Source organism: Mytilus galloprovincialis, chromosome 10, assembly GCF_965363235.1.
Source record: "Mytilus galloprovincialis chromosome 10, xbMytGall1.hap1.1, whole genome shotgun sequence".
NCBI classification, from domain to species: Eukaryota; Metazoa; Mollusca; class Bivalvia; order Mytilida; family Mytilidae; genus Mytilus; species Mytilus galloprovincialis.
In genome coordinates this window covers 35,405,350-35,427,339 of record NC_134847.1, presented here as the reverse complement: position 1 = coordinate 35,427,339, position 21,990 = coordinate 35,405,350, and the positions used below count along the sequence as shown (strand labels likewise).

Genomic DNA, 21,990 nt, shown 5'->3' with positions numbered 1-21,990 from the left:
ATTATTATTCGTGGGGTACAAGTTTTAGTGGATTTCGTTGGTATATATCACAAATTACAGTTATTAGGCAGCAATTCATCTGCAAGATAGATTTAAGGACAGTTCCATATGAATAATAGTAAATGTCTGTCATACGTTTTCGAGACAGCAACTCATCGAAAAAAAGTATATTATGACAGTTCCGTATAAATAAAAGGAGATATCAGAGAACATCCCGACTTAATATCAAAGATAGTTTAATTTGAAGATGTCTGTTAAAAAGTTCAGTATAAATAAACAAGGAAATGCGTTACACGTAAACGAGACAACAGCATAATGACAAAATTAACATAACAACTTTCAATTTAAGTAAAGAAGATGTTGGTATTACGTACATGAGGCAGTTAGGCAATGTCACAATAATTAGAATAATCAATTCTCTTCAAATACGTTATATGATTATCAATAAGGATATTCGGTCATGATTATCAATACGGAGCTTTTGTCATAATTATCAATAAGGAGATCCGGACATGATAAACATGTACACGGTAAATACGATCAACGATCGATATATTTTTCTTGTGTTATAACAAAAAATAATAAAGAAAAATTTACTCAAAACAAAAACGAAAATAGACAGACTTCCATACAAACTAGAAGGGAACATACAAAAATGTTAAAATAGGTGAATAAAGTAAAACAATCAACGATCAAAATGTTAAAAGTTTGGAGACATTAATGTCAATTTTGATCCATGTGATGTTTCCGTTCAGAAAAGGAAGGGCAGACAAGCCCAGATTATGGTAGCTCTTCCAACTAAAAATATCGATAAACTGACTCTGACATTACAGAAATGTATCAATACAAATAGGTTAGGTGTCCGAGGCTGTTCACTGCTTCCTTATTGTAGGATGGTATTCTCCTCTTGTATATTGTAGTTACCATAAAATAAGAGTATTTAAGTCTCACGGATCAAAAGATTTCGAAATAAAGGACATTGGTGGAACGTTTGATGTGGTATTTATTGGTGATGATTCTATTGCTGTTACATCCGGCGAGTTAAACAAGATTAATATAATCGACTTAAAGACGCACAAACTGAAAAAATCGATAAAAGTTTATTCATACACTGGTGGAGTAACATACAAAAATGTACATTTAATATATTGTGCCAAAGAAAAAGGAATACAGATGCTCAGTTTAAATAACGGAACCATTACCAATGCGAGCAGAACCAAACTCCAAAACAATGCGTACGTAACAGCATTTGGTGACAAACTGATCTACACAAATAGGAACAATCACAGTGTAGCCTGCAGTGATTACCATGGTAACATACTGTGGACGTTCTGTGATAAAAGCCTTCTGCGGGATCCAATAGGTATATCTGTAGACAATGATGGTAACGTGTATGTAGCGGGGTATTATTCTAACAACGTTGTCGTTATCTCTCCTGGTGGACAGCGCTGCAGACAAATTCTCACACGTGAAGATGATTTTAGCGAGCCATGGACTCTGCATTATGACACATCGACCAATGAATTGTTAGTTGCTAATGAATCCAATGAAGCATTTATGTATGATGTTAAATGATTAGAAATGAGGAGTGCTTTTTCCAGAATTCAATTTTTTTTTTGTTGATCTCGATTACTAACATCCTTTAAAAGGAATAATACCAATTTTGTGTGATCTAATTTAAATTTGTTTAAAGTTATTTTTTAGTGTTACTAACTGGCTGTTTCTGTTTTGGCCCCATCATATATTCGAGTTTATTTGTATTGAACCCGAATCCTGAAGACAGCTTATCGAGAATCTAGAGACAAATATTAGAGAAAATATTAACTACTTAGGATTCATTATAATTTATAGGTACACGTTTAGGTGAACTACGTTGGTATAAATAAACTACGAAATAACATTTTCAATAAGGTTTATATTTGTAAGGATAAAACTAAAATTTAGAGAAAACGCGAAATAGAATTGAGATGCGGGATATACGTTAATGAGACAAGAACCCAACGTCGACAAGATACACTATAAATACACCACCAGACATTTAACATAAATAAAACAAAATGGTGGGTCTATGTAAGTGAGACAACAATCCGTGGCATGATTGTCAATCAGAAGATGTGGTATGATTGTCACGAAGGAGACTTGGCTTGATTTTCAATAATGAGATGTGGTATGATTGTCACGAAGGAGACTTGGCTTGATTTTCAATAATGAGATGTGGTATGATTGTCACGAAGGAGACTTGGCTTGATTTTCAATAATGAGATGTGGTATGATTGTCACGAAGGAGACTTGGCTTGATTTTCAATAATGAGATGTGGTATGATTGTCACGAAGGAGACTTGGCTTGATTTTCAATAATGATATGTGGTATGATTGTCACGAAGGAGACTTGGCTTGATTTTCAATAATGAGATGTGGTATGATTTTCCATAATGATTGGTATGATTGGAAATGTAGTAATTGTAAATATAAATAAACAGTAAGATGTGATTTGATTGTCAATAAGAAGATATGGCAGGATTTATAATGAGTATGTGTGGCTAGATTGATAGTTATAATAGACCGTAAACCAAAGACAACATATAATGAAAAGAATCAATATGAGTATAAGACGTTGTATGATTGCCTTTAAAAAGATACATTCTATGGGTATAATTGATAGTTAGGAGAGGCAGTAACGATTGTCAAAAAGCTGATGTGGCTTTAATGTTATTTTCGGAGCACCTGAGATCACCCCTAGTTTTTTGGTGGGGTTCGTGTTGTGTATTCTTTAGTTTTCTATGTTGTGTCGTGTGTGCTCTTGTTTGTTTGTCCTTTTCATTTTTAGCCATGGCTATGAGTTTGACTGTCCCTTTGGTATATTTCGTCCCTCTTTTAAGGAGATGTTGTCTATTAATCATTAAAGAGATGTAGTTTAAAGGTCAGTGAGAGATGTGACTTGATGTCAATAAGGAGATGTGGCTTGCAGTTTTATAAGGAGAAGTCGCTTGATTGTCAATCAGGAGATGTGGTTAAATTGTCAATAATGATATGTGGCTTGAAACTCAATGGGGAGATGTAGCGCAAATGTCAATAGGGAGCCGTGGCTTGTTATTTGATAAGGAAATGTGGCTTGAAAGTGAATAAGTATATGTTGATTCATTATCATTGAGGAGCTATGGCTTGATTTTCAATAATAAGATATGGCGTGTAGGTCAATACGGAGACGTGGTTTCATTATCATTTGAGAGATGTGGCTTGACTGTCAATAACGAGATCTGGCTTGATTGGCAATAAGAACATGTGACTTGTTTGTCAATAAAGACATGTGGTATGATTGTCAATAAAGCAACGTGCTAAGATTTTCAAGACATACATGTAATCAGGAAAATGTGGTGTGATTGTAAATAGGAAGACGTGGTTTAAGTGTAAATAAATAGACTTGGTTTGAGTGTAAATATTATTTGGTTTAAAATAGTTATCAAAGGTACCAGGATTATAATTTTGTACGCCAGCCGCGCGTTTCGTCTACATAAGACTCATCAGTGACGCTCATATCAAAATATTTATAAAGCCAAACAAGTACAAAGTTGAAGAGCATTGAGAATCCAAAATTCCAAAAAGTTGTGCCAAATACGGCTAAGGTAATCTATGCCTGGAATAAGAAAGTCCTTAGTTTTTTCAAAAATTTAAAGTTTGGGAAACAGGAAATTTATAAAAATGACCACATTATTGATATTCATGTCAATACCGAAGTGTTGACTACTGGGCAGGTGATACCCCCGGGGACGAAACGTTAAAAAAGAGACGAAAGATACAAAATGGACATTCAAACTCATAAATCGAAAATAAACTGACAATGGCATAGCAAAAAACAAAAACAAAAATAGACCAACAGACGTAAATTCAAACCGAATGGCCTACATTTCACATAACCTGATTCTCTGAACAATCACTTGACATAAAGTTATCCCCATCCAACAAGCTTGAAATAAAATTATACTTAGTTTAATGAAAACATAAATGAATTTTCAAAAACAGCTTCTTATTGAATTTGACATTCAACCTAATTTTACGACTTAAAATAATAATAATATCTAAAACAAAAAAATACTATTATTAAAGCTAAACTAATGATTTACAGACATTTTCATTTTGCTGGCTTTACAGGTATCCTGTCAGTTATGTGTTATGCTATTACCAGTTATTTTAGGAACCTTAATTGAAATTATTTCTTTGTGACATCCAGTAATACATTCTATGTTTGACAACCAACCATTTCATCATGCTAAGTGAAAATTAGCAAAAAGGAAATTCACAAAAATACCTGTCTCCGAGGAACATTCAAAAGAAAGTCCGAAATCAAATGGCGTAATCAAAAGCTCAAACACTTCATGAAAAACAACTGTCATATTCCTGACGTGGTACAGGGCTTGTTTTAAAGCTAGCTAAACCTCTTACTTTATGACAGTCGCATCACAAGAAGCTTTTCTGTACTCTAAATCATCTCTTAAAAAATCTTCACGCTAAGAATCCTTTTATTACTTTTGAAACTGTCCACACTATTATACTTGTCCTCTTTTGCTTTTTTATCGTGTTTTAAAGTAGCTTCATATCACTGAATATATTCTGTAGCTATATCTACAGATAGATAGACAAATACTATTGTACAATGTATTTTAAAGATACGAGCGAAAAATTATATATAAAAACACACTGTTTATCAACGCTTAATTATGTAAAAGAGGGACGAAAGATACCAAAGGGACAGTCAAACTCATAAATCTAAAACAAACTGACAACGCCATGGATTAAAATGAAAAAAGACAAACAGAAAAACAATAGTACACATGACACAACATAGAAAACTAAAGAATAAACAACACGATCCCCACCAAAAACTAGGGGTGATCTCAGGTGCTCCAGAAGGGTAAGCAGATCCTGCTCCACATGTGGCACCTGTCGTGTTGCTTATGTGATTACAAATCCGGTAAATAATCTAATTCGGTAGGTCACATTCATGAAAGGGAAGGGGATTGTAGTTACGACGTAAGGAACATATCCGATATCATTTGTGAAACGGTTATTCCATAACGGTCAACCAACTCGTGATGGCGTCCGTAAAATTTACGAAGGGATGATTTCAACTTCACCATTTGGAACTCTTGGTTTAATAACTTCCTTGTGAGCAGTAACCCTCTATCAAGAAAATCATGATAGGAAATGCAAGCACGGGAATATCTTATCAATTGGGAGATATATACCCCGTATGCAGGTGCTGCTGGAATGTTGCTACTTAGAAATGGAAAGTTCACAATTGGAAAGCTGAAATCATCTCTTTTGTCGTAAAGTTTTGTTTTCAACCGACCCTCATTGTCAATTTCTAGATGTAAGTCAAGATATGAAGCCGACTTAACTGTATCTGTAGTATCCTTTATCTCAAATTCGATGGGATAGATGCGTTCCACATAGTCACCAAATTCTGAATTGTTTAGTGAAAGAACGTCATCGATATAGCGGAAAGCAGAGTTAAAGGATATTGCTAACTTCTTATCTTTCTTCCTAAGAAGTTCCTGCATGAAGTCAGCCTCATAATAATAAAGAAACAAGTCGGCAAGTAGAGGGGCACAATTTGTTCCCATTGGGATGCCGACGGTCTGTTGAAAAACACGTCCTCCGAACGTTACAAATATGTTGTCAATCAAGAAATGAAGCATCTTGATAATATCGGTTTCAGAGAATTTTTTGTTTGTATCAGAGTGATTCTTTACAAAGTATGATTTATCCCTCCCTAAGACAAGATACTGCATGTTTCAATTTTACATTTTTTTATAGAACTATTTTGATAATATATAGTATTGATTCAATTGCACCGTTAGCTAAATCATTCGAACAAAACGATGAAATTATAATTTCATTTATTTCCAAGTGACGTTTTGTTCTCATTATCTTTATGTTGATCGGATTGAAACATATCATTTTGATATCATCACAGTATTTGTGATATATAAAAGTAACTGAAATGAAAATTGTTCAATTAGACAAAATATTTACTAGAACTAAAAAGGAATTTTGGAATGGGAAAATAAACTAGAGATTTTCAGCACACTCTGAATCATGCAAAATGCAATGTGAAACACATTTTGCTTTGTAAACCTGTCAAAACAGATCAAAGGATCGGTGTTACTTATTGTCTATTCTCTTCTAAAAAGAATACATGTAGTAACACTTTTCACAATTTGTCTTTTGAAACATCAGATTCAAAATTTTATTACCCCTTCCCAGCATAAACTTTTACCGGATGTTAAGGAAGATATGGATGATGATGACCATCTAAATAAGACTAACTTGTGCCTAATCTTGGTTTTTTTGTGTGTGATATTTTTCAAATAAAATGGCAAAACATAACAAATAAAAATTTGAAAAAAACATTTACGACAAGACAAACGGAATACAATTAATCACCTTTCTTCTGAACTCAACGGACAAATTTATAAAAAAAAAGAACAGCGAACAAAAAGCCGGACGTGCTATCATTCTTGTTATGTAAAATTATGCAAGCGCATCGTTTTTGCACCATCAAAATGTCTCAATTATTTCATTATTTCATGAACAAGTGAACCTTGTCGTTTTAATTATAACGTTCATAGTTCTTTTTTTTAATCATACAATATTTTGCATCATAGACGATCTGTGAATGTCTCTGGACTCGCCTAACGAAATTAGATAAGTCTTGAGTCATATGTTCACTATGATACTTTTAATTTCAAATTGCATGATCAAAAGTTAACTCCTTCAGGTAAGCTAATATTCAATATTTATTTCCTTTTTGGTCTTCACCTGTTTTGTTCTTATACACCCTGGGATTTCTAGTTTATGGTGTTATGCATTTCTAATGCAGATAATTTAGAGAATCGCTTACAACATTTTGTTATTGACAAAACAACTGAACAACAATCTTAAACAGTATATGTTTATACTTAACCAAACTTTGACACAATTATTATTAGGGCTTTAAAAAGAGTGGATGATAACCCTGCCTGTTAACCAAAATGGCGCACATTGCTAACATATGCAGATTTATTAGCTGATGATTCAACATTGCATTTTCATGATAAAAACATTGAAAAAATAAACAGCATATTGCTAAATGATTTAAATGCTATACAATATTGGTGTAACAATAACAGTATGAAAATCAATGCACAAAAAACTAAGTGTATAAAATAGGGTTCACACCACATCTTCCTATATCTATTCAAACCAAAATTTACACAACTATCAGAATTATGTATTACCGTCAACAAAACATGTATTGATAATGTTCATTCTTTCAAATTACTTGGAATTGACATTGATGAAAATTTAAGCTTGGAAGATCATGTTGATCGTATATGTAAAATTATCTCATCAAAAATATCACTTTTATATAAAATTAAAGTAAATTTGCCAATAGACACAAGACAACTATTTTATAATGCATATATACTACCATATATAGAAATATTGTATATTATACAGTTTGGGGAAATTTATTACAAAAAGATTCAGATAGAATCATAAAACTTCAAAAAAGAGTAGCAAGAATTATACTGGAATGCGATATTTTTATTCCATCTACATTGAAATTTCGCGTTTTCATCTTTAAAATGGCTACATGCATCTTTTAGCAAAAGAATAAAAAACCAACAATCGATTCTCATGTATAAAATTGTAAATGGACTAATACCTGATTACTTAGCAATGCTAAATATTGATGATGTGCAACACCACAACTTACGATCTGTCTCTAATAATGATCTTTTTGTTCAAAGACCAACTACAATTTTTTATAAAAAATCTTTTCAACCAAAGTATGGAATAATTTACCACTCGAAATTTAAAAAAAATGTCGTAATGTGGAATTATTCAAGAAACATGGTTATAATTTTTTTCTTGAAAAAAATATTCAAGTCCAGATTGTTTTCCTTTAACAAAACTATATCAAATATTGCCATTTATTACCATTTGTATATTTGAATGATTGAATTGTGTATATACTAGTTATATATATTGTAATATGTATTGTATTTTAATGTATAAATGTATGAATGTTAAGTGTATGAATGTATGAATGTTAAGTGTATGCATGTATTTTGTTTGAGGACCTCAATGAAAATTATATTAGTTCTCATTGAGTTAACCTCTTTAAATATTAAAAGAATTTATTATTATTATTATTATTATTATTATTATTAATATTAAAACGTATGGTAACATGTAAGTTTTATCTATTATTTTGAAAAACCGCTATGAAGAGATAAAATTTTACAGCAATATATATGCCAAATAAAATTGGGAATGGAAATGTTGAATGTATCAAAGAGAAAACAACCTGATCAAAGTGAAGACAACTGTCGAAGGCCACCAAAGAGTCTTCAATGCAGCGAGAAAATCCTGCACCCGGAGGCGTGCCTCAGCTGGCCCCTAAACAAAAATGTCTACTAGTTCAGTTATGAAGTACGTCATACTAAACTCCGAAATATAAAAAAAGACATAAAATCAAAAATCGTCCCAGACTAACAAAAGTTAGAGGCGCCTGACTTAAAACAGGCGCAAATATGCGGCGGGGTTAAACATGTGTTTTGAGATCTCAACCCTCCACCTATACCACTAGCCAATGTAGAAAAAATAAACACATAACAATACACACAGTAAACCTAAAGTAAAAGAAGTCCGAATCCGATCTCAGAGTAGGTAACAAAAGAAAACAACTGTAAGACGACTTTTTGACGAAGTTTTTGTCCAGGGATGTTGACTATTGACCAAATAAAACCAAACTTATTCAAAATCATGATCGTGGTATACATGTTTTTAAATGTGTATGATGCCTGAAATTGTTATGGTATAGTTGTTCACCTTTAATGATGATTTTTTATTAAAAGAAAATTGGCACTGCTGAAAATGAGGGGTTCCTACACAGGCTCTTTAGAGACTCTAGGTACAATTTTGAACTGCCCGACTGCTCAAAGCCAATGTAGAAATATACCGTTGATAACATGCATTTCATGATGTCGGATATAACGAAAGCAGAGTATGGTTCGAGAGTTAAGCAAATCATCTTCGGGGAATTATAGTCCGAAACGTTCAACCACATCATAGGAAACTTTCCATGAAAGAATTAAACAAATATAAATCCAAACCATTAATTCTATATAATTTCTCAGAAGAAGAGTTTGCTCAAAATAAATCTGATTGCAGAGTAAAACCAAATTTAATTAAATTTAAGTAATGTATTCCTAAAATGAGAAGAAGGTGTACAAAGATCAATAACATGAAAATGCCAAACCTACTCACATTATTTTCCTTAAAAACAAAACCATAACGTACAAGAGGTGCCCTCTAAGTTAGAACGTTACAAGTCATTTCAATAATTTTTTTTCGGAATATTTAAAAAGAAATGCAGATTTTCCCAATATCGAAAACATTTGGTGAAAACGCTTAGCTACTACTATACAAAAAATCGTACATGCAATGGCGATGCTACGTCATCATTGAATTTATGTGTGAACGTACAACTATTAAATTTGTAAATCAACAACATTGTGTTGTTTAATTTAATTTGTTTTTTGATAAAGCGTTATCATATGCATGATATGTCATGGGCTATCTTTTCGGATTTTCCAACAAGATACATTTAAGTTTGAATTCTGAATATTTATGTTATGTGTAAACTGGCTCGGCTGTCAATGATCATCAAGTAAATTGTGTTAACATGTTAACGCAAGCATATTTTCATTATATACTTTTCTTGTCATGTGTTAGTCCTGTAGTAGGGGATTGTGATCGCCATGCGGGACCGAGTGGTGTAACTAAATATTTCAAGTCTACTGCCTATTATAATGCATATCAGTGGGGCACATGTCTTACTGATAAAATTGAGAATGGAAATGGGGAATGTGTCAAAGAGACAACAACCCGACCAAATAAAAAACAACAGCAGAGGGTCACCAACAGGTCTTCAATGTAGCGAGAATGATGCATATATACAAAAAAAGACGAAGGGTAAATATCAGTGCAATGACAGAAGCAGACGATATTGTTACTACCAATGCATGATAGGACTTCATGACGTGGAGTCGGGATCAGTTTATGACGATTGCAAATGTGAAACTGGTGAGAAATATACAGAGTCTAATTTAACCTTACCCTCGCGGTGTTACAGTCCTTCAGGAGCAGACTGTTCTTGGTATCGGGATTGTTTTGAGAGGAAGTTTAAATGCAACGGAACAGAAGACGACTATGCAATGGCGTTTGCTACAAAATTTTGTAATTTGTATTCACAAAATTATCAAGATTTTTCACAGGACGAACAACAGTGGATAGATGCCGTCAGAAAATGTCTGCAAGTTTCTTTAGTGCAAACTTTTCGTTCTTACCTATCTTTCACATGTAAGGATGTGAAGCGAATAGCGTTTGATTCTCACACTCCGTGCTATGTTAACTTAATTCCAGAGTCTCCTTCAATATCCGTTTGCAATCTTTGTACATCAGATTACTTCACTGTATTTTGGACAATTCAATCCAGCTTAAGAACGTCGAAAGATTCGTCACTTCGAACAATCAGGAGCATGTTCGAAACTTTAAAACAATGCGCTACATCTTTTCTTCCCAGGTTTATTTTTGATGGACCCGTTCGATTAGTGAAACTGAAGTTGAAATATTTGTTTTATTGTTGGTAGGCGCTGACGATCACATTCGGATGATAAAATGAAATTTTTAAATGATTTCGTAGATTCCATAGCTCACAAACTTCACTGGCAGGAAAACCGGGTTCTTTGGTTTTCTGATCCTGAAATGAACTCAAACATTTCTGCTTCAAGCGAAACGTAAATCGATGTTTTTCTAACTGACCGAAATGTTTATGATCTAGACTCAACAAACACAACAGTACCATCCAATCTTAACACTACAGTTAACACGTTCAAGAAAATGACACAAACGGGCGATCCCAATGGCAACATAGGCGGGTTTTCTATCAAGATTCTAACATCACAAGGATGCTAAGATGTAAGCTGTGATACATTGTTATTCGATGTAACTGTAAATGATAACGGTTATTGCAGTAAAATGTTATTTTAAAGTATATTCTCCATTCAGTATTACATTAGGCACATGTATAGTATGCTTGACAAAACAACAAATAACAACGAATGCACAAAGATAAAAACAATTACAGATGATCACATAGACTTCAACAATGAACAAACCCATGTCGTATCGTCTGTTATAACAAACTCAGGTACGACACAAAATGACACAATGTTTCATACTATAACAAGAATAGACGACACCAGCCTACGAAAACTGCTATATAACGGGTGTCATGAAAAAATTACAACGCCGTGGTTATAAACAACGAAGAAATCCACAAAACGTAAAATAGAAATATATATTTTTGCAATTAAAATGTGACACCTTGTTTTATTTCATGTGATATTTGAATGAGTCGCATGTTAAAAGACACGGTGTTGTTGAAATGATTATTTTATCTTATTTTTCAATAGCCCGCGAGAGGTTAAGTGATAATAAATTATTCAATACTTATATTAAAATTGAGAGGTATTATCTTTTACCCTTGACTTCATTAAAGGAGACACAGTGAAATTCGAGTAAACGACAACATATACTTCACATAAGAGATAACCGATTTGTTTGATAACGAGAACAGAAGAATAAATACATTCTTATAAAGGTTGACTTTTGCCGTAAATAAGATGATAACTGAGAGAGAAATTCATGTTAAACTAAAGATGTCTCGTGGGTTTTTAAGATATCCATGTTTTATTTTACTAAAAACTGAAAACTGAAAAATTCGCAACTTTTAATTATTCTTGCTGATTTTTCAACCATCTCTGGATTAGTTGTAAGTAGCAAATACCATTTTGAAGAGCATTTAATAAATTTTATAAAACTAATGTCAAACCTTAATTTTAATACAGTTCAAACAGCTCTGCTTGAGCTATTATATTGGGTGACATGCACCGGTACACTGTGTGTCCTATCGGAAACAAAAAAAATCATCTACGGTAACCTAGATACATAGACTTTTTTCGCGTTCAATAACAGAATTCAGAAATGGATAGATAAAATCTTTGCAATCGTGATCATATCAACATCAGCCCTAGAAACTTATACAGATTATTGCCAATGCTTGTGTAATCCATACAATTAACTGCATTTTCTTCTTATTGCGTAATTATAATGGTTTATAATACGCGCAATACTTAGAAACAAACTAATTACCCAGAGTTCGAACCCTGTCATTCGATGATGTTTCTGTTTTATACGTTTTTTGTTTATTGGTTTGTTTTTACATGTTTTAATCGTTTTCCAAATTTTTTACACTTTGACCCGAATTATCATTAATATTTTCCTATTCTTCAGATGTGCTAATTATAAAATTTTGAAATATATAAAACTACGAACGACTTACGTTTATTCACCGTATTATCAATCAATATTGATTGAATATGTTACACAGCTACTTTTGCCTAGGTACTTTTTTTCTGTACCAGCAATCTGTAGTACTGGACATCTACTTTCATATTCAGTACTATTTTGTTACTTTAAAATTATTGTAATAGTAAGGTACCTGGAGTCGATTTCACCAAAAAAAACATGAACAAGTCAGTATATTTATAATGCATCTTAGTCGTAAGTTTTTTTTGTGAAATCAACTCCAGTATTTTTACAGTACTTGATTTGTACTTGAAATTTAAGTACTACATATTTTTGGATACACCATTACTTTCTCAGCATTTTGAAAGTATGTCTATTTCAAACATGGAATATTGTGATCGATTTTGGTATTATTTCTGTACCAAAATTTAAGTACAAATCAAGTACTGTAACATACAGGTACGTAAATAGTACAATAATTTTAAAGTAAAGAAATAGTACTAAATATTAAAAGTAAATTTCCAGTACTACAGACTTTAAGTTCAGAAATAATATCCATGCAAAATTAGCAGTGTATATTTATTTTTCGTTTATTATTTGTATGTAAAATAGGCTATTAGTTTTCTCGTTTGAATTGTTTTACATTTGTCATTTCTGGGGATTTTTTAGCTGACTATGCGGCATGGGCTTTGCTCATTGATGAAGGCTGACCCATAGTTGTTAATTTCTATGTCATTTGGTAAGTTGGTCTCTTGAGGAGAGTTGCATCACATCTTCTTCATATAGACATGTATGGCGCGCCGCTACTGACTGAATAAGTTTTTTTCATTGATATACATGTTCATGTAAAGTATCATTCACTATTATAGCGTTTATATATTTAAAGTTATTAGGAACGTTCCTGTATATTCATAGAATGCAGGCTTCATTGTAAGGGATATGCTACGTACATGCAAACTGTCCCGAAAGACTAATGAAAAAGAACGGATGAAGTCGACTATTTGTTATGGTCATGGTCACCAACACGAATTAGTTGACCAACACGATATATCTGATAAATTCAGCAAGGACACTAGAATTAATAATGTGTATGCAAGACTCGCGTTTCGTTTACAACAGACAAACTAGTGGCTCTTTAATCAAAAGGGCAAACAAGGCAACAAAACAAAAGATGTTGAAGCGCATGGACGACCCAATTCTTAACATGTTTGTCTTAATTTACCACCACCATATTGGCATAAGATACCAAACTTGTCTAAATTTACCGATGGGGTTCTTTTTCCGATTTAACATTTAAATAAGTGTTGATTTGCATGAAGGATATGCATGAATAGCATAAGACGTCTTTTCCTTAGACGTTTGAAGTCTCCCTTCAGAGTTCATTTTTTCACCTAAATTTAAAACTACTTGATAGATTTCTAAAATTCAAACTTTGGTGAAATAAAGTACCAGTGACATGGAGCATAATAAAATTATCTGTAGTTTAAACCTTTTTTTCAGGCGTTAAAGTAGATGGACCCATGTATTTTTCCAATTTGATGATCATGATTGTTGGTATTGGAATTTTCTTTTTATTTCGAGGAAATTAATTACATTGGACCCTACAGTGAATAAACAGCATGAAAGCGCACATTTATTTTGGTGAACATTAACTCTAAAGATATTGAACTTATATATGGACAAAATGAAAATAATACTTTATTAATTTCGTGCGTAATTTTTTTTTCAAAAATACATTCCAAGGGCAGTTTCATATACCAAACTATATATGTAGCTGCCACGATTATATACAAATACTCAATAAATTGTTAAAAGATGATTTACTTTTTGTTTTTATTTATTTTATTTTCAATTTCAAATCCTTAGACTTAAATTTAACTCTATATGTATAAATTAGGTTTGTTACATTTTTTTCTATTGAAAACTTGATGTATTAACCTAAAGAAAATAGTTAGGTCATGATATTCTTTGTCTTATCAGATTTACTTTTTACATTTATAACGCAGCAAGTTCCACTACTTAAGCAGAATCACCTCTGTGTTTATTACTGCCTCATTAAAATAAATATCTCCAACCAAAAATCGAGTTTTATTTTTTATTTCAACTTTTACAATATTTATCATGTTCGTCCGTTTGGTCGTGACTTTTGATACTCATTATTTGTTTATAGTTATATTGTAGAGTATGTCGAAAGTAGTTTGCTGGTGTTCAGCATTGTACAGTCTGGTAAATCATACAAGAAGAGACATATCAATGTAATCAAAGGAAATCTTATGAACTCTAATTAGAGTGAGGCATTGTGTGTCGATAATGTGAGCGTTTCCTGTTGTTCAAGTATTAACCATCATGTGAATCCATACTGTTAATGATGAATTACAACGCAGCATTTTTTCAAAAAAGAAAGGCGGAAGGTACCAAAGAAATCTTCAAATTTATTGATGAAAAACTGACGACACCATGTCAACTAACGACCAAGCGCAAAACAACAGTATTCAAAAACAACAATTACATGAAAAAGAAACCTTATGACAGAGAGATACGAACCCGAGAAACAACATTCCAAATCTTGAAGGGTAGGCATATACTGATCTATATGTCATGTTATTCATGTGAAAACATACTCGGTGATAAGTCTAATTCTATATTCAAGGATATACATTCGATATTTTTAAAAAAGCAGACAGTCATCATGATCTTATAATGACTGCATATCAGCTTAAAGTCTCATATGATCTATCGACCATCCCCGCTATGTATTTGTTACCTTTAATATACACTACATTAACACGGTCAAATATCGTTTCATCTTGGCATCTAGTAAGTTTTAAGCAATATTTCATCTTTCCTTTTAACTTTAAAAATGAGAATGATTTGAGGGATTGCAAATAGACCATCAATCTACCATAGTCTATAGAAAAAGGTGTAAATTACTATATATATATATAGGAAGATGTGGTATGAGTGCCAATGAGACAACTCTCCATCCAAGTAAAAATTTATAAAAGTAAACCATTATAGGTCAAGGTACGGCCTTCAACACAGAGCTTTGGCTCACACCAATAAGCAATCAATAAAGGGCCCAAAAAATGACTAGTGTAAAACTATTCAAACGGGAAAACCAACTGTCTAATCCATATCAAAACGAGAAAAATGAAACACTTATGAACCCCAAAAAAACAGACGACAACCACTGAACATCAGATTCCTGACTTACGACAGGTGCAAACAATTGCAGCGGGATTAAACGTTTTGATGGTGCCAAACCTTCTCCTATTTCTGAAACAATAGTATAACATTACAACATGGATAGACACATTATGATTATCAATTGAAAGGCTTAACTCAATGAAAAAACATTGTAACGCATATAGGTACATTTTGAATGGTACAACCTTCCACAAAAACAGTAAGCTATTTAAATCCGGCATTTACAACATGAGAAATGAAACGAAAAAGTAAAAAACAATGGATGCATAAAACAATCAACGAAACACAAATCTGACAGAGACCAACCTCACTACAAAAAGAAAAAATATATACATGTATAGCGCGTGCTTTATAAAGCAATTTGGGCACTCTTAAATACGTCCTACCGTCCTACCGTCCGTTGGTACGTCTTGTCTGCAACTGCATCCTGTGAAGAATTTTAGTGTATGGCCAAACTAAATAATAAACAAAAACTCTTTTGAAAAAACGTTATTTAACTCTCATCACTTCTTAATATACGACATCTAGTTGCACTATATATGTTAGAATAAGCATGCGTCATATTCATATTGATAATTTAATATAATTATTTGTACTTGTAGTTGTGTTGCCACAAGGTGGTCACCATTGATCACTGATTAAACGTTTGCAAAGTTAAAAAATGCAAAGACGTAAAAAGTCTCCATTCAGTGTTCATTTGTTTCAACTGAATTTATAACTACTTGATAGATTTAGGAAATTTAAACTTTGGTAAATTAAAGTACCAGTGATATGGAACATAATATAATTATCTGTAGTTTACATCTTTATTTTCAGGCGTTAAAGGAGATGGAACCCTGTGTTTTACCAATTTAAATCTATGTGCTTCAATTAGGTTTGTTATAGTTTTCAATTAAAAACGTGATGTATTTACCTGAAGAAAATAGTTCGGTCAGATATTCTTTGCCATATCACATTCATTTTCAAATATCAACGCAGGAAGTGCCACTACTTAACCAGGTTCACCCATGTGTTGTTGTTGGTTTTTTTTTTGACTGCCTCATTAAAATAAATGTTTCCAACCATAAATCATTTTATATTTTTTATTTCAACTTTTACAATATTTATCATTTTCGGCCGTTTGGTCTTGACTTTTGATACTTTCGTTCTTTTATTTTATAGATACATTGTAGAGTACGTCAAAAGTAGTTTGCTGGTGTTCAGCATTGTTCAGTTTGGTAAATCCAATAAGTAGAGACATATCAATGTTAACAAAGCAAATCTTATGAACTCCAAAAGGATCGAGGAATGTTATGTTGATAATGAAAAACAACAAAAACGACAATTGGATCATATTCGTCGTCGTCTGTGAAACAGATATTGCGTAACAATCAACCACACTATGCAGTCGTCTTCAACATTTTTAGAAAGATACCTTTAACTTCATCACTTAAAATCCGTGTTTAAGTACAGTACAACATTGAAAGTAATATCTATTCATCAAGGTTATCATGATAGGAAATGAAGTCTCTGGAAAATCGTACCAAGAAGGAAATATAAACTTCCATATCCAGGGGCTTCTTAGATGGTTCTACATCAACATAAAAAAATGTATAATTTTGCGGCTGAAATTATCTTTTTTGTAGTATAATTTTGTTTTTGACCAACTGTTATTCTTTGATTCCAGATGAAAGTCAATATGAAGCAGAATTAAGTGTGTATATTGTATCTTTTATTTTCATTTAAAGGGAGAGATGCTTTCAACATAGTCAACAAATATTGAGTTTTTTTTTTTTTTGAGAGATGATAACATTATTTAGCGGAACGTGAAGTTGATGAATGATTTTTTCTTCTTTCCATTTATTTCAAGAAGCTTTCGTATTAGGTCCGCCTCATCTGAATAAATAGTCTGCTTGTTCAAATAAAACGAATACGAAACTGAAGATACACACGATGTATCAAATGTCTAAACTAATGATACGATCCAACGAAATCTACGTACTTTGCATACAAAATCTTTTAGTAAAATATCAATTATATGATACAATAAAACAGCGTTAGAGTAAATCGAATGTTTAACAATGTTTAAGATACACAGTTATAGCTAGATGACTTTTGTGAATAAGCCTGGTTGATTATCTTTTTATTTCCTGTTTTAAATGTAATCAACACCCAAAGTACAGGCCAAAGTTTGCTGATATAGTATAATGTAATTGTACCACTAGAGAAAACAACACAAGCGACATAAGTATCTACTTTATACATTAAATGTAACTTAACAATGATATTTATACGTATGAAGCGTCAACTTCATGTTATTTATACCTTTCAAGTGTCATTGTAACATACATTGTACGTATTAAAGTGAAACTTATTAATTTGGATTGTCTTTCTTTTCCCAAAATCATTTCTAGACCGTTAAAAAGGTGAAAAATTATGTATTACGAACTTAATCACTGACTGCATACGTAAAATGGTAAGTCGGTGATTGTTTTTACAGATATATATATATTTTTTTTCGACAGTAAGCTAAAAAAAAAAAACGATTTTTATAGATAAAATGAAATTTATCAGTATCTTTTAATTTAAGTTGCATATGTTATGACATTACGCGCGATGTTCGTACCTCATTGGAAATACGGTGTAGTTGGCAAGATGTAAGTCCAAATTCTAATATGACGTGCTTCTTTAACCTTGTAAACAACACTGTGATAAAATCTCGATAAAATATACTTAGCGCAGACTCAGAGATAGACATAATAATCGTTGTTACAATATACTTCCCACGTAAATCTACATGTATTGAAACCTATTTGCAGAACCTTTGGTGATTTTATTGTTTTAAAAAGTGCAATTAAAAAAAGACAAAATAATTTTTATTCTTACTCGTGTGCATAATAAAAAGAAGTAATGCACAAGAGCTCGGAGAAATCAACAAAATAAAATTAAAATAAAATTCCGCGAAAGTCTATTAATCTTTTTGGCGCATTTAAGTCATTTCAAAACATGACGTCATACAAATGAAACCGCTAAATTTGAAAGTTTTCTGTTACGTAAACCATCGGAATTCGACTGATATTGTATCAAAACTGATTTTTGAGGTAGGTTTTGTTTTTTTCTATTCTATTGCATTATTCGCATATTTACTCATTTCAGCAAGTCAACATGGCGGCTCCTTAGTTACAAAATGTCAACTTTGGATTTGAAGGAAGCTTACGAGAAAAACATGTAAATTAAAAATGGCAAATGTTGGAATTGAGAATTTAAAGAATTAAAAAGTTTCTTTCTAGCAGTTATTCACGAAATAACATACGCAAGCTGCATATTTATAAAGATATTTGAGCTTTATCTAACAGGGAGTAAAAAAGAACAGCCAAACACACAGCATACCCACCCTCGCTTCAGTTTTTTAATGACCGTATTTGTCCTATTAGAATCAAAATAATTCATGGAAGCCATAGATTGTTGGAAATTTACACATGGCCTGTGCCGTGATATTCGTTGATTTTATCCCTCGCTAACGCTCAGGATAAAATTCGAATATCACGGCCCAGGCCATGTGTAAATTTCCAACAATCTATGGCTTCCATGAATTATTTCTTAAATATATAATTTTGTGATATCATATTCATTGCTATTGTAAAAATAACGATTTTTAAAATAAAAACGAAAAAAATAATTGTTGAAAATATGTATTATGCTGCATGCGAGAAGCTTCATTTAAAAAAAAAGGGCGATTTTTAGGTTGTCCAGCGTAACATATTTCATTTATTGTAACCACTAAACTATGATTTTTGTCAAAACTATTTAATATTTTGAAAAACGTTAATTTCCATTATTAAACAGAATGGTTCATTCAGTCTTTGATGCATTTTGTATGACGTTATGATAATGTCATAGAAAAAAAAACGCGTTCCATACTACAAGGGCAAATCTGTCCCACGGTGAAAAAAAAAATGGGATTCCAGATTTGAGAATAAAAAAACATTTATCTAAAATGAAAAAAAGTTAAGTATTTGTATTTACTACATCAATGTGAATTTGCTTATTTATATGAATTTAAAGACAAATATCCTGGAAAATGATATATGGTAATTTATGAGCGATTTTTCAAAGGCTTACAAGGTTGTCGCACCGCCATTTTTTGACGTAAAAACGAACTCAACTCAAATTTACGTCAATATGCTTATCACTGCTCTTATAATGGTAGACAGTGCTTCTTGTTTGTATGTACTATGTGTGATAAATCACAGCAGAGCCTTCATTAATGAGTAAAGCCCATACCGTATAGTCAGCTATAGAAGGCCCCGAAATGACAAATGTAAAACGTTTTACAATTCAAACGAAAAAACTAACGTCCTAATTAATGTACAAAAAAAATTGAACGAGAAACAAATATGTAACACGGCACCAAACGACAACCACTGAATTACAGGCTCTAGACTTGGGACAGGCACATATGTACGTAATGTGGCGGAGTCCCAACCCACCCCTAACCTGGAACAGTGGTTTTATAGTACAACAAAAGAACGAACTGTAAAAATCATTTGAAAAAGGCTAATCTGTAGATATTCGGTCTCAACAGTATTTCATGTACATTGTAGAAACCCGCAAATATATTTGCTCTTCTCTTTATTTCATAGCAACGTTATGTTACATATTTATATATGACTTTTAAAGCCAAGACGCAAAGATATGCTGATTTAGTTTAAGTTTGGTTAAGTTTAATTGGTAATTAAACTAAATTGATTTGTGTAGGACTAGTGCCTACTTAGCTATAAAACATTTTGTTGATTGATATAGATCGTAAATCATCTAGTGTTAACTAGATATATAAGTCCCTGACCTGTGAAGTGGAGCTATAGGAGACTTTATTATATTTGTTTGTCTATCTGTCTTGTAGTCTTTTTTGTCTGTCTGTCTGTCTGGTGGTCTTGTTTGTCTTGTCTGTCTGGTAGTCTTCTCTGTATATCTGTCTGGTGGTCTTGTGTGTCTGTCTGTTTGGTGGTCTAGTCTAGTTGTCTTGTATATCTGTCTGTCTGGTGTTCTTGTCTGTCTGTCTGTTTATCTGGTATTCTTGTGTGTCTGCCTGTTTATCTGGTATGTCTGTCTGACTGGTGGTCTTGTCTGTCTGTCTGTCTGTCTGTATGGTGGTCTTTTCTGTCTGTCTGGTGGTCTTTTCTGTCTATCTGGTGGTCTGGTCTTGCTGTCTGTCTGTCTGGTTGTCTTGTCTGGCTTGCTGTCTGTGTGATTGTCTTGTCTGTCTGTGCCTGTTTGGTAGTCTTGTTTGTGTGTCTGTCTGGTGGTCATTTTTGTGTGTCTGTCTTGTGGTCTTGTTTTTGTGACTGTCTGGGGGTCTTGCCTGTCGGTCTGTCTGTCTGATGGTCTTGTCGGTGTGGTGGTCCTATCTGTCTGTATATCTGTCTTTCTGGTGGTCTGATCTGTCTGTTTATCTGTCTTTCTGGTGGTCTATCTGGTGGTATCGTCTGGCTGGCAAGTGTCCATGATAAAATCCAGATCAAGTTCGAATTTATTTGGGTCTTTTGAGTTTGACCGAGTAATTCTCTTATGTGCTGGATACTGTCCACGCTAGTCTGTGTCCACACTTGTTTCATTCGATATTTCGTATAAAGAAATTCTTTCCAAAAAATAACTTCGTTATTTATATGTTCAACCTTACTGTGGATACTCGTTTAAAGAGATGTTTGGTAGAATATGGCAAGGAGATAGAAACTCAGATGTTCCGTTTTTTTTCTTTCTTTCTAATGTTAACATCATAGAAGGAACGAACCATCTTTTTATGTGTTTAAATATTTGGTGCGGAGGGGCATTTTATTTCGTACAGACAATTTGATGAAGTATATATATGAAGCCAAAAAAAAAAAAAACCTTAAAAAAAATCCTTTGTTCAACCACAAAAGATGAATCGTCGATATCTAACAGTATTAACAATCAAATAGCTAACTATCAGGGAAAATAATGTTGATTTTAAGCAATTATTGGTTACCGTATGACCTTCGTTTTTTCGTTTTAGTCCAGACCCAGGGCTCAATTTCAGATTGCCTTAATTATGTACTTTTTTGATATTTGTATTTTGAGATTTTTTATTTCAATTATAATATTAATTTTATAGTTTAATGATAATATGCTTTGACTTAATAATTAACCCTTGGCATTTTAAACAAAGTACAACAGATGTATAGCAGTGTCTCCAGTTATTGAATCCTAAACTGGATATCAGCTCTTTATACCTTCCTTTGCTTCCATTAATTACGATTATTTTTCTTAAGGTTTAATGATCAATAATTTTAAGTTACCAGAAACACTATAAATACTAAAAAATCGAAACTGCTTTTTGCAAGTTGAAGACGTGCATGTACGCTT

At 32.5% G+C, this 21,990-nt stretch overlaps 2 long non-coding RNA genes across 2 annotated transcripts in view; both read left to right on the top strand.

The window, feature by feature from the left end:
• The window catches only part of LOC143047461 (uncharacterized), a 54,008-nt gene extending 52,299 nt beyond the window's left edge, over positions 1 to 1,709 (top strand). Inside the window, exon 3 of the long non-coding RNA XR_012969562.1 lies at positions 87 to 1,709. This is a non-coding gene — a long non-coding RNA (uncharacterized LOC143047461). The remainder of the gene's footprint in view (positions 1 to 86) is intronic.
• The window catches only part of LOC143047462 (uncharacterized), a 233,588-nt gene that overhangs the window by 115,119 nt on the left and 96,479 nt on the right, over positions 1 to 21,990 (top strand). The window lies entirely within an intron of this gene.